Source organism: Hippocampus guttulatus, chromosome 21 (genome assembly GCF_054856545.1).
Source record: "Hippocampus guttulatus isolate MCC_2025c chromosome 21, RoL_Hgut_1.0, whole genome shotgun sequence".
Lineage (NCBI taxonomy): Eukaryota > Metazoa > Chordata > Actinopteri > Syngnathiformes > Syngnathidae > Hippocampus > Hippocampus guttulatus.
The window spans coordinates 12408658-12421788 of record NC_141281.1 but is presented as its reverse complement, the minus strand read 5'-3'; the positions used below and the strand labels follow the sequence as shown (position 1 = coordinate 12421788).

Genomic DNA, 13131 nt, shown 5'->3' with positions numbered 1-13131 from the left:
GATGGTTATTTAACTTTGAGCTGCGCCCTCCCCCTTTTGTGCATGTTCTCTCTCAGAAGTGGTTTTTGCCTGCCGTTTTGTCAAGAACTGATCCAAGGACGTTTGCTTTTGTCGGATTTTAACAATCCTTCGATAATGTCCAAGGCAAACATCAGCATAGCGAGCGATCGCCCGACAGGGGAACACTTATTCTGGGTGATTCACATTTACGTAAAACTATCGGAGCGCCTCATGGCCCGAGGGCCGAATGACGAGGACGTACAGTATATATATTATCTACACGCATAGACACATACGGTAGAAGTCCCTCTTAGCCAATGGGATCCCAGGATGATGCTCGGGAGTGGGCAATGACAGAACAGCTCTAAGTGTGCTGAGTTGAGGAAACTCGGCGCTGCGAGTAGCAGCCCATACTGTATTTTTACCTTTCGTATCTTGAAATTTCTTTCGTAACAAAAGGAAATGTTTTCCTGTTGAAGCGTTTCGTAGCTTGAAAATTTCGTATGAAGAGATGTTAGTAAGTAGAGGTACCACTGTACATTATACATGACGGGTCATCAACATTTTGGCCCCCCAGTTTGATCAGTCATCTGCAGGTTACTCATGAGGTCCTCGGGAGCTAGCTGGCGCCCTCAGGCACCACGTGTGCCATGATCCTGTTCTGGTGTGTCTCCAGCAGGTGGCAGAGGAGGGCCTTCCCTCCAGCATGCACACCTGCTGCCACCGTCTCATCAGTTAAGACATGTATTTAAGGACCGCCTAATCTCCAAGTCTCCATGGGATCATTGACCTTTTTTGTATTTTATTTATGACAGCTCACAGATCCTGACACCAAAAATGTAGATTCAGATAGAACTGCGTTGCAAAAAATATTCATTCATCGAAAAACAAAGTACTGTACCAACAAAGTACAAACAGAAATCACTGGCAACAACAAGCCATGCAAACCAGATAAGAACAGAAAGCGCCTGCAAACACACAAAAACAAAGTAGTCCAAAATGACTTGAGAACAAAATATTAAAAACAAGAATCTAGCGAAACGAGAGCAACTATAAAAATGGCCAAGAGATCTAGAACGGTCTGGAAAATATCACTTGAGCGTAAACAGCGAGCAAGGTCAATAATCGGACAGAGACTTGGGCTCTTGGCAGTCCTTAAATACTTAACTCGGCTTGGGAACAAGACACGGGTCCAGTTGGTGCTCAAGACAGAGCAAAACCATGACAGACCCCTCACAGCCTTTTATCGTCACAAACTGCATGTCTTTTTGTCTCTTTAGAGCCACCATACATTCCTCTGCCGGAGCAGTCTGCATGTAATACATCAGCCACAACATGCTTGTTGTTGATTTACACGCGATGCATAATGTAAAATGTCACTCTACGTTGGGAAAGAAACTCTTTTCAGACATTGTCACTCACCGCCTCCACCACTACTATTTCTATTTATCCTCTCTTGCCGTTTTGTGCCTCATAAATTTTTAATCGACACACAGGAGAAACGAGATGCGAGGCCACTTTTGGAGTGTTAGGAAAAAGAAGCAGAGACCATTTACATGAAAAACTCAAAATGCTTCAGACAGATTTGATCCTGAGTAAGTGGAATATACAAATCCTAATAATGGGGCCAAATTTGAGCATAATTTATTCTTACGGATCAAAGTCAATAAAGGCGGGAATTTCTGATTACTCTCAAAGATTATCGTGAGTGATTATCTTGTGATTTTTCCATTTCCGTGTTGCCATTTTTATATAATCTACATTTGTTTAAAATTCACAATGTGGATCGCAGCAAACTGTATTTTCCGCCAATATAAGTTTCAATTCAAACTTAATCTCGCTGTAATGGGTTAAATCCTTTTTGCGTCATATTTTTTGTGCTTGGCGGAGGTAATGAGGCAGCGGGACTTTAAAGATCCTGAAGTCCGTGACCGTCTTGAAATACGAGGTGAGACAAAAAAGGTGACGTGCAACTTTTATCGCCGTTTGCCTGCCCTTCCTCAATCAGCAAAGATCATTAACGGGCTTTATACAGACATTACCAACAGAAGATGAACCTGCTGAATTAGCGCCAAAAGGAGCATGGTTCAGCAAAAAAATAAATTTAAAAAAGTTTAAAGACCCACATAAGGCAGAAGATATCATTCAGCACATCATCATTTGACACGATGAACAATATTTGGCAAGTTGTCTCCATTTTCCACTACCGCCTGTTCAACATGCAGCATAACAACTAGTGTGCATCTGCTTCAGACTGACTTTTTTTGTATTTTTTGAAATGCAGTGCGCTTGTTTCGAAATATCCCCCCGGGGCAATGTTATCTGCGTGGCCAATAAATCATGCGGTAAAATCATAGGTGTCGGCCTTGAAACAATTGTAGGCCTTATAAATGTTTCCACCAGGGAGTTCGCTTCAGTCCGTGATTTGAGGGCAGGGAACCAAATCAAAAGCGGCATTGTCCTATTTAAGATGTGGCGAATAAAAATAAAGGACGATGCCCCTTACGATGACATACTGTAAATCTGACTTTACTTGAGACCATAAACCCTACTGTAAACCATGAACCAAGATTATAATCCTAATAATCGTTCCCATGATTTTTTTTTCTTAGCCCGTCACGCTGAAAAGAGCATCACCCACCCATCCAAGGCCTAAACCCGACATCCATTTTCTTCCACTTATATGGGGTTGGGTACACGAGGGAGGGCTGAGCAGGGAACCCTTGATGACTCTACTTAACCTGGGTTGGATCGAACCCCCGGGGATTCGGTGAGTTGGTCTCAGGGGTTCGACGGAGGCTCTGCCATGGAGGGTAAGACACACGCAACTCAACATGTTAATTAGTTATGACACGCCCACTTGGCCATCACTGGCTGCAGATGATCACATAATATTGCTTGTCCAATCAGTGCTCTGGGAAATTTATTTCGCTTAGGAGACAACGTCTGACTGTCGTGATAGTACGTCGTACAATAAAAAAAAGTATTCTTATCGCTAAAATTTTATTTACTTTTTTCTGTTTTTAATAAATGCGTGTTTTTATATTGAATTTGTAAAAAAAAAAACATATGTATATATACAGTATATACATATTTTTTTTTCACTCATGAAGGATTTGTTGAATGTGCATATTAACCGGTTGGGTTCTGTACTTCTAAAAAGGTTAAGAACCACTGCTATAGGTCAAGGTAGGAAAATATATCGGGCGGTAAATCGAGCACTCAGCCTTTCAGCTCAGCTCTTTTCCCCACGACGGACCTTGCTCCAATCCTCCTGTCGGTCCCATACTCCATCATTCCCTCACTCCTGAACAAGACTAAAAAATACGTGAACTTCCCCACTTTTCATAAAACCAGATACCTAAACCCAAAACCAGGAGCCCAACAGGAAATCTCAACCCCAACCGTAGTTTCGAAAACATAGAATCCTTCATCGCAGTCCTAACTCTCTAGGACCTAAAACCTACATCTCACCCCTATTTTCCACTTTTAAAGCAAGAACTTTGAAAAGTGAGACCAGATAACCTCGTGAGAACCCGCACCACTAACTACTGCCAACGTGTACCGTATTTTTCGGATTATACCTCGCTCCCGATTATCAGTCGCACCAGCCAAAAAAATGCATAATTAAGAAGGAAAAAACATATATAAGTCGCACTGGAGTATAAGTCGCATTTTTTGGGGGAAATTTATTTGATAAAATCCAAAAACATACATATCATCTTGAAAGGCAATTTAAAAATAAAAATCAAACTAGAGAACATCAGGCTGAATAAGTGTACGATATGCTAACGTTACAGGACGCTTAATCAACAAACTGTGAATGTGCCTGGTATGTTCACCTAACATATTAAGAGTTATTTAGACAACTATAGCACAAAGAACATGCTAACAAATTTACCAAACCATCAGAGTCACTCCGAATCACGAAATCCAATGAAATCATCATGCTCTGTGTCACTTTTAAACAACTCCGCCATACCGGAGGTGTCACGATTCGGTTTAGGGACCAACAGGTGGCACTGTAGGGCTCCCCCGGCAGCTGCACACCTGTTAGTCCTAGGTAATTAGGGCCTTCAAAGGACTCCCAGCCCGAACACTCAGTGTCGGGTCATTGTTTGCTCTTTGCTCCTGTCATGTTTGTTTGTTTGCTGTTCCTTTGCTGCTGTCATGTTTTTTCTAGTAATGTTTCGGTTATTGATAGTTTTTGTTTAAGTCATGGTTTTTGTTTGTTACTTTGGACTTTGTTTAGGATTTAGTTTTCTATGTTTTAAATACAATTCTTCAAAAAAAAATAAAACAAGTCAAAGTACTCCAAAAAGTGCCTGGAAATCACAAGTATCAAACCAAACTACAACAGGAAACAAAACATGACAGGAGCACACGTATGCTCACATACTCACAGCTCACAATGACCCAACCAAGACTGGCAGAAACTCAGGGAACTAAATACAAGCCAAGTGACGAGACAACGAGAAACACCTGGACAACACACAAAGGGTTGAGGGAGCTAATTGGTTACACACAAGGAACACTGATAACGAGAACAGGTGGCGAAAAAAGGGCACGTGAGGAATCAAAACCAAACGTAACCGGATCGAAACATAACAGGAGGTAGAAGATGCACGTCGCTTACGTCAGAGTCATCGTCAGTTGTTTTTTTTCAGCTACTGCCAACGTGGAAAGTATCACCGCAGGCCGAGAGCGCCCTCTTGCAGTTTAATGTGAAAATAACATGTGATGTGGACAATGTATTAACTATTTCACACATAAGTCGCTCCAGAGTGTAAGTCGCACCCCTGGCCAAACTATGAAAAAAACTGCGACTTATACTCCGGAAAATACAGTATTTCAGCTTGGTCAACAAACTCTTCAATCGCTTAAAAAAATAAATAAATACATAAATAAAACAACCCCATGACGCACCTTAAGCCAACGCTGTCGTGCTTCATACTAACTGCTGACCACTCCAGCTAGACTTGACATCCTATTCAACTGTAACGACGCATGTAAGGACTTTTTGTTTACAGGTGTTTTTTTTCCTGTCCTCCTCCTCAGGAGTAGTCTATTCAACGCGAGCATCTATTTCCTGGGGTTGTTCTTTAGTATAATGTGTTCTGGGAGGAGTAGCTCAAGTTTCCGACATGAATGATAAATGCTCACGGGAGCTGGAAAACAATACATCCACTCATCTTCATCTCTCATCTTGAAGCGCTTCTCCACACATACATTACCATCCACTCCTGGGTGATCTGCAAAAATAAAAAATAAAAAAATATTCAAAAGCGATGGCAAGCAAGGTGGACTCCATTTCTTTGACAAGTGTAATTTGAGGCGCTTGGCTGTGATCGCCCGAAGACTGCCCGCAATCTCTATCGCACTCTTTATGACACAAGCAAGTGCCGCTCCTGGTTCACACTTCATTACCCGCAGTAATGCAGCGGCACAATGATGTATGGAGCTCTTCGCCGTCTCAAGACTCGCTTCCGGCACAAATGGTCCAAGAAACTTGTAAAAGGGCTACAACGGGGGGGGGGAAAAAAAGTACTTTTAACGCCGCGTTGGAACTTTTTCATTCCTTTTAAAAGTTGGAATCACAGCGGGGTTGCGAGGTGGAAACATACCGATTTTAAAACACTTTCACTGGTCAAAATGAGGCCCCACACAATGACCAGGAAACAAAATCGACATCATTCACTTGAACAATAGCTACATTAACGTGGAGCCTTTCTTGTCATTCCGATCGTAGAGCTGTGGTGACCTGTTTCCATGTGACGTGATTTATCAAGATGAAGTTCTGTCATTTTGAACAAGATCCAAGTTGTTCAAAAAAACAAGCTCTCCCATGGTAGACAAGCGCTGGTAGGAAGCCGCCGTCTCGCGACGACACAATGTTTTTACTTAAAGACAGAGCATGCGCAGACAGGATTCATCTTGACTATTCTGACGGAAAATTACCTGATAATCTGGGTTTTGATGACTGATAACAAACTGAGACTAAAAGGCTCAAATTTGGCCCGATTGTCAGGATGTACGCTTAAATTTCCTCAATCTTACGTTTTATGTAAAATTTGAAAACTAGGAGAACATGAAAACTGGAATCGCAAAGCTGTGAGTAAGATATGCTAACCACTGTGGTGCGCCCTTCTGCCACAAAAAAACCCCCACTACATTATGTACAATCTAGACGCAATTAAATATAACTCCAGGTAACTTCAAAGACCTTTCAACAACAAATCCCAATTAGGTTGACTGAGGAAAAAAAAGTGCCAACTTGATTTTAGTGTTAGCTCTGCGCATTGTCACAAAATAGCCATTCTTACATGACAAAAGAAGTGTATGACTGGAAATATAAAGCTAGCAGGCTCGCGGCGGGCTCATCTGAAGTGTCGCTTCCGTGCTTGGGAATTGAAACCAGGCCACCGAGCGATTCTGAAAGTTGTGGCATCCAGGGAAGATGCCTTTTCGGATTATCGGCGTACCTTGCTAGCTAACGCCATGTCGTAGTGATAGGTACAGGACTCGTGAGGAAACACGCTCAACTACTTTCAAACATGGATATGTTTTGAAGGAAAACAAAAACATTATTTACCTTTACAGTCTTTAATCTAAAACAAAAAATATATTGTAGTTTTGTGGTAGGGTATTTAATAATCCTACTCGCAAACTAATGATGACCCAGACACCTTTCTATAATTGTGGTCGCATTTCCTTCTATAAATGGTGAATTTTACACCGTTCTAAATGCCTGCAGACATTCTTTTTCACGCTAACATCGAAGCAAAGAGACTTATTAAAAGCCAAGTGTGCCATATATTTGCGACAATGGAAACCAAGTGCATCGGAAAGACGTGCAGTGCAGCATGAGCCGCTTCGGTTGGTTTTCATGACCCGTAACGTTATAATCCCCCCGTCAAACCTTGCCGGCTCTTGTTTTATCCTCCTCTTACATTTTTACTTGTCCGCTTGGGCTGCTATTTTTTTTTCATGAGTCACCTAATTCTTTGCTCAGATCACACTCCAGAGAATGTCACGCTTGCGGTTTAATTGGAAGTGGGTAGCAGCCCATACAAAGTGTAGGTTGAAGATGCAGTCATAAAGATAAAGGGGGATTTGGAGGAAGATACCACACCAGGTGGTGTTTTCGCCTCAACAACCTGAAATGACCCCAAAGGGCAAGATGACAAAATTAAATATCCTCGAGTTGGAGTTGGAGTTAGCGCCAGACAAATATACAGAGTGTGTGTGTATAGTGTGTGTGCATGTACACATACACGTACATATCGACCCTTTTTAGAAATGTTTCAGCTAGTCAGAAACAATCTCCTGCTTTAGATGTTCCATTAGCCCTTCAATGGTGTTTCCCATTATGGGTTAGCAAGAAGCTAGCATAATACTGCTAGCTTCAATAGAAGGCAGTTACAGTATATGGCTATTTTAAATAAAGCACCTGTAATTCTCTTTGACTGGGAATGGCATTAAACTGTTTTTTTGGGGGGGGGGTGCAAACACAAGCATTTATCAATATGATGTTGTTTTTTTACTTTTGTGGTTCTTGGGTTGCAAGTGTGCATGAGAAAAGAATGTGTGAAAGCAAGAAATGCTTCATCAATATCATATTAGAGGTTTCAGTTTTTTCCTAATATCGCATTTATTGCGATTAATTTTATGGGTGACTTGCTCACACAAGTTTGAGAAGCACTGCTCTAAAAAAAACTTGTATTATTGCATTTATGAAGACACTGAAAAGGGGACATTAAACTCTCATCAAAAGTGCTTTGGTTTCAAACAGCGAGAGGGGGCTGAACCGCTGTCAAAGCCCAACACCAACTTCGACGTGAGTGAGATCAAACGGTGCCGATTAATCCCCCCTTTAACCCGCAAAGGCCTGCAAACAACGGTCACATAAAAGCATCAAAGTAAGGCTTCTAATAGCTCTGTCTGGGCTAAAAGATGCGGCGATGCTGAGAATTACAATTATTACCATACCCCAGAGTGCAAGGGGGCCGTTTGCGTTTATTAGAGGGTCAACAAGTTGGGCGCACAGTTGGCCCAAAATGGCTCTGAGTGCGTGTACCGGCAGTCGATTTAGGTTTTCATCTCACCGCAAATATCTTAGCGAAGAAGGGCGTCTTAGTTGTGCCGTATCATTACATAAAAAGCCAGAGGGCAGCTCATCAACTTCACACAGAAAGATTCTAGGCTTTATTTTTTTTGGGTGGGGTGGGGGGTTGTTCTGTCGGTTTATAGTTGTCACCGAAACCATGATGGTGTTTAACACAAAAAAAAAAAAAAAAACACCTTTTTTTGATTTTTGTATGTCGCCGGAAGTTTTTGGTTGTTGGTTCATTAGGAGCGAAAAACAATGTATCGCTCCAGGCGCTTTCCTGAATCTGTTCCAGCCTCCACAAAAACACTATACTTTTCTGTTATGCATTTTTCAATTAAATTAATCACACTATAATGTATAAAAACATAAACCATTCCAAGTGTGGGCGTGAATGGTTGTTCGTCTCTGTGTGCCCTGCGATTGTCTGGCAACTGATTCAGGGTGTCCCCGCCTACTGCCCGAAGACGGCTGGGATAGGCTCCGGCACCCCCCGCGACCCGAGTGAGGATCAAGCGGTTCGGAAAATGGATGGATGGATGTATTATTGAATGTGTTCTATGTGTGCCCCAAGGGGTGTGGCCTAGTGAATGTGTCAGATGATTGAGTCGTTTCATTTGTGTGCGCGTCTGAGTGTGAGCTGTGGCCAACAGCAGCCCCTTGCAAGGGTTCTCATTTTATATTTGTGTGTTTGACTGCTTGCCCCATTCAGTAAATGGCTGACACTCGCTCTCCTTTCCCAAATTCGAAGGCATATTGCAAAATCAGTGTATTCATGAAAAATAAATAAAAACCATTAAAAAGTCAGCTCCCTATTGCTCCAGAAGGACGCGACTCGACAATGTCCGCCTGAATGCTTGACAAGTTCATATGAGCCGATCTTAAAATTCATAAGCGTTCAGGCTCCTTTGTCCCGTGGGGCTCGTCTCAATTGGTAGCGTTGTGCACATTAGCACGGGGCTTATTATCATACCCAAAGGTGGATCAAAGACAAGAATGTCCTGTTTAATATTTGTACCTTATTAAAGTGCGATTTCTGAGGGGGCCGGGGGTGGCCTTTGTCAGTTGCAGGCGGCGGCGTGTCCTTTGCTCTGGAGCAAGAAGTGCAATATTAATAGCCGAGGTGAGGGAAGCCCTTCGAGGGCGAAGCCCGGCGAGCGCGAGGCCTGTAATTGGTCTTCATATGTCACCTGCTTGACTTTGACATGTTCTCCCTTTTAGGGAACATACTGTTGCTATTAAACCTTTCCTGCTGTCTATATTAATCTCGCTTGTTGAAATGCCACCATCCACTTTTGCTAGTGCATCGTTCACGGAGAAAATTCCGGCAAGCAAATGGCATTGTGAACATGTGTGCTGCAAATCAAGGGGGGCTCTCCCGGCAATCGCGAAAAGGTGCGATGCCAAACCAAATGTTTAGAGTTACCTATAAGGGAAAGACGACGCGCAACTGGCTGCCCGCGCCCGCGCCCACTTTTGGACTGGCCCTCAATTAATTTTTTAAAATAAAAATGTGCACTGTAGCAAAGAAGTTTTGAGTTGTAATCACAGTGTTAACCACAAGATGGGAGACATCCAACTCCAAGAACGTATTACCTCACCAGAGAAGAGTAGACTGGGTCTGGAAAGAAGCCAGGCTCAAATTATTATATTTTCCGCATTGCAAGACACACCTAAAAGCATTCGATTTTCTCAAAAGCCGTCAGTGCGCCTTATAATCCAATACGCCTAATATATGGATCAATGTTTTGATTTCTTGGACGTAGTATTTTAAATGTTCTGCAAAGCGCTTTGTTACAGCTGCAGCGGTTGTGAAATTGTATTGTATTTTCATTGGTGTAGCTCCATCTAGTGGATGCATAACGCAACCGCAGCCACTATTGTAGCTTCTCTTCTATGTGCCTTATAATGTAGTGCGCCCTACATATGAAAACCGTTTTAAACTAGCCCATTCATTTAAGGTGCGCCTTATACACCGAAACGCCTTATAGTGCAGAAAATACGGTAGGTGAAGTAAATTGTATTTTGTTCGAGTAAAACAGCAATACTGAATCTACCCACCAAAAACACAAACTCTGTCTAGATGCTATCAGATTTCAACCGAAGACGTCACTACAAAACAGATCTCAAAAGTATACAAACAGCTTTGTTTAAAAATATAGAGACAAGAATCGTTGACAGTTCTTTTGAAGAGCATGAGGCATTACTAAATATGTGCCCTCAAAAAACAAGGACGTATTCAGGATTGGTTCTTCTTCAGACTGAGTTTTGTATTTCATGATTGATGTTGATATCCCGGACCAAATCCTTTCCAACCAACCGGAGTGAATAAACAAAAACACTGAGCGCCGGAATCATTTTTCGATTAAATCAATACAGTAGAGGTGTGCCTTCCACTTAGGGCTATTCTCGTCCTACTTTAAATTCAACCAGTTGTTCCAACGTAGACCCGTTTGTCATTCAAAGATTGCAAACGACAACACAGGTCACTGTTAACGATGGAGACAACACAAAAAAAATACAAATCACCGGTGCCCTCTGCTCTTCCTGGCTTCTCGCTTGTCAACACACTGTCACTAAGTGGGAAGAGCATAATTTGAGGCCTTGTCAGTATTATGCATATGACTCCATAATGTGCACATTCACAGCTTTTGTGTGTGTGTGTTTACAGCACCTTCTCTTCCTGTGAGAGTCAAGCTTGATGCTGTGCAGGCGCCCACACTCCAGCAATTAGAGCGAGAGGTTTCGGGATTGGAACGCTTCACTGCATATGGGTTTACCTGAGTCAACAGTGTGATGAGGCGGACTGATCGCATCGATTTACTCTTGAGGAATAAAAACAATGTTGCCTTCGTGTGGAGACTTTGCCAACACTCCAATATTATTATATTTTTTTCCACCATTGAGGTAAATAGTCCTGATTCAATTTTACAAAAAACATATCTCATAAAATAGAGGGGCCATAACGTGGCGAGGGAGCCAATGTAAATGTAATTCCACTTATGTTGTATGTTTCTTAGCAGGAATTCACATTGCCTGATGCATTTTTTTGAATAAAGGAGTCGGGAAGAAAAAAAAATCAATAGACTACACCGCTCCTCTCTGTTTGCAGAAAAAGAACCTTACCTTACCTTGCTGAAAGTTTTGGCTTTCACTTCAGCCTTTGTCTGAGCTGTCACTGCTTCCTTGTGATGTGTCCAAAAAAAAAGAAAACAGGTGACCTGGTTGGGAAACCTTCAAAATAAAATGCAGTGTGAGTGCGCTAACATGCTCCCACACGCCCAGGACACATTACCTCAATGGCGGCAGGAGGATGAGCGCAGCTTCACTAATTGGAAAAAAATGATCGCTTAAAAAAAAAATTAATGCAAACACAACCCTCAGAAATAGTACCTGAGACAGTCAACAGCATGAAGAGGCACAACAAGGGTGAGGCTGCGATGATGCACAGCCAATCAGAGCACGGGATAAATCCACTCGTGCTCTCATTGGTCGATGTCACACCGGGAACCAATCACGCGCCTTGTTTGGGTGGGCATGTACGGTACAATACGGGCATTTACAAAGCCTCTGAGTCACCTCAGCTCTTTGTTCAGCATGCTGGGAAACCTCTGTCGCGCATCAATATGAAACAATGAGTCTTTCCGCAATATGGCCGGGGTTTTTTTTTTCATTTTTATTTTGGATAAATAATTTTTATGAATAACGTAGAGTGAAACTCCTCTACAATGAAATCTACATGGTCGAAATACCCCCTAGTGTGAAAAAAATCTCCATGCATTAACACCATCCCCACTTTCTGTCCCCCATACAATGAAAAAACCCCTGTTGCGTTATACAAAATATTTTTCTCTGCTCTTGCCTCGCGACGAGATTCACTACACCGAAGTCTAATCCAACAGCGACCTCTACTGCTTCATTCAGAAACAGCAACAGCAACCACCACACTGGTTTACACATGCGCAGTAGTCCAGGAAGTATTTGTTATTGTTAGTTTCAGATGCAGCAAGAACGTTGCATTGCTAAAATGGCTCCAAAATGGACCTTTGGATGTCACGCAGCTAAGACAAGAAGAGCTCTGATGCCGGTTGAGAGGGTAAAAATGATCAAAATGAAAGACGGAGGAAGCAAAATAAAAGACATTGTCCAAGAAATTGATGTGACAGTGAATGCTGATCGTAAATTTCGCAATTTATTTCCCTTTTTTTCTTTCTACACTGACTATATGAAGTGTCAAATAAGTGTATTCTCTTACTTATGCACTCTTGGAATAAAAATAAAGAGTACACATTCGTTTGTGTGTGTGTGTTTACATTTGAGATCAAATTTGCTACAGTGAAAAACTCCCTGTTGTGAAAAATGTCATGCTGCAAACATGATTTTATTGTAGTTTCACTGTATTTCCGAAAAACCCGCCAACCACTGAAGCCGAACACAAAAACACGAAGCGCCTCGTGAGATAATGATTGTGTCTCGATTTATTCAAAAGAGGAAAAAAAATGTTTTGGCTATCCATCGCACAACGTCAACTAAATTCCAAACATTGCTCAAGTGGTTTGGCTGAAAGTAAAAATTGATCAAATTGGCAGACGTTCTACTCGCTGGCATGAATCACATTGGCTCATCTTGCTTAATGTGAGCGTACGCTTGGATTGCAGCTGTGCAATGTAATCTCTTGCACGGTATAAAGCGAAGCAAATGGTATATCGACCGCTGCCTGTACGGGACATAAGAGTGCGAAATGAGATGCTAATAAAGGATGAAGCTTTAATGAGATCACACCCACACTTGTGTTAGTCAGCTGGCAACATGCTCGAGCCGAGGTGGGCATATTTTTGCTCAAGGGCCAATTTTAAAACAGATGGGCCTAATCAGTTGTAGTTTGTTGAAGTAATTCTCAGTTTCCAAAAAGTTGGTGACCGTTGGTGTGAATGTGTCAGTAGCCGGATTAAAGAACGGAGCCATACTTTAACCAACCCTGCGCAAAATGGTATGTCCTGGTCAAGGTAGTAGTACAGCGGCTT

General features: G+C 42.1%; 1 protein-coding gene and 1 long non-coding RNA gene across 2 annotated transcripts in view; one reads left to right on the top strand and one right to left on the bottom strand.

The window, feature by feature from the left end:
• Positions 1 to 12389, top strand: part of LOC147187217 (uncharacterized) — a 32028-nt gene extending 19639 nt beyond the window's left edge. The window contains exons 2-3 of the long non-coding RNA XR_015099057.1: positions 2613 to 2813; positions 10779 to 12389. This is a non-coding gene — a long non-coding RNA (uncharacterized LOC147187217). The remainder of the gene's footprint in view (positions 1 to 2612; positions 2814 to 10778) is intronic.
• Positions 1 to 13131, bottom strand: part of gyg1b (glycogenin 1b) — a 111372-nt gene that overhangs the window by 81088 nt on the left and 17153 nt on the right. The window lies entirely within an intron of this gene.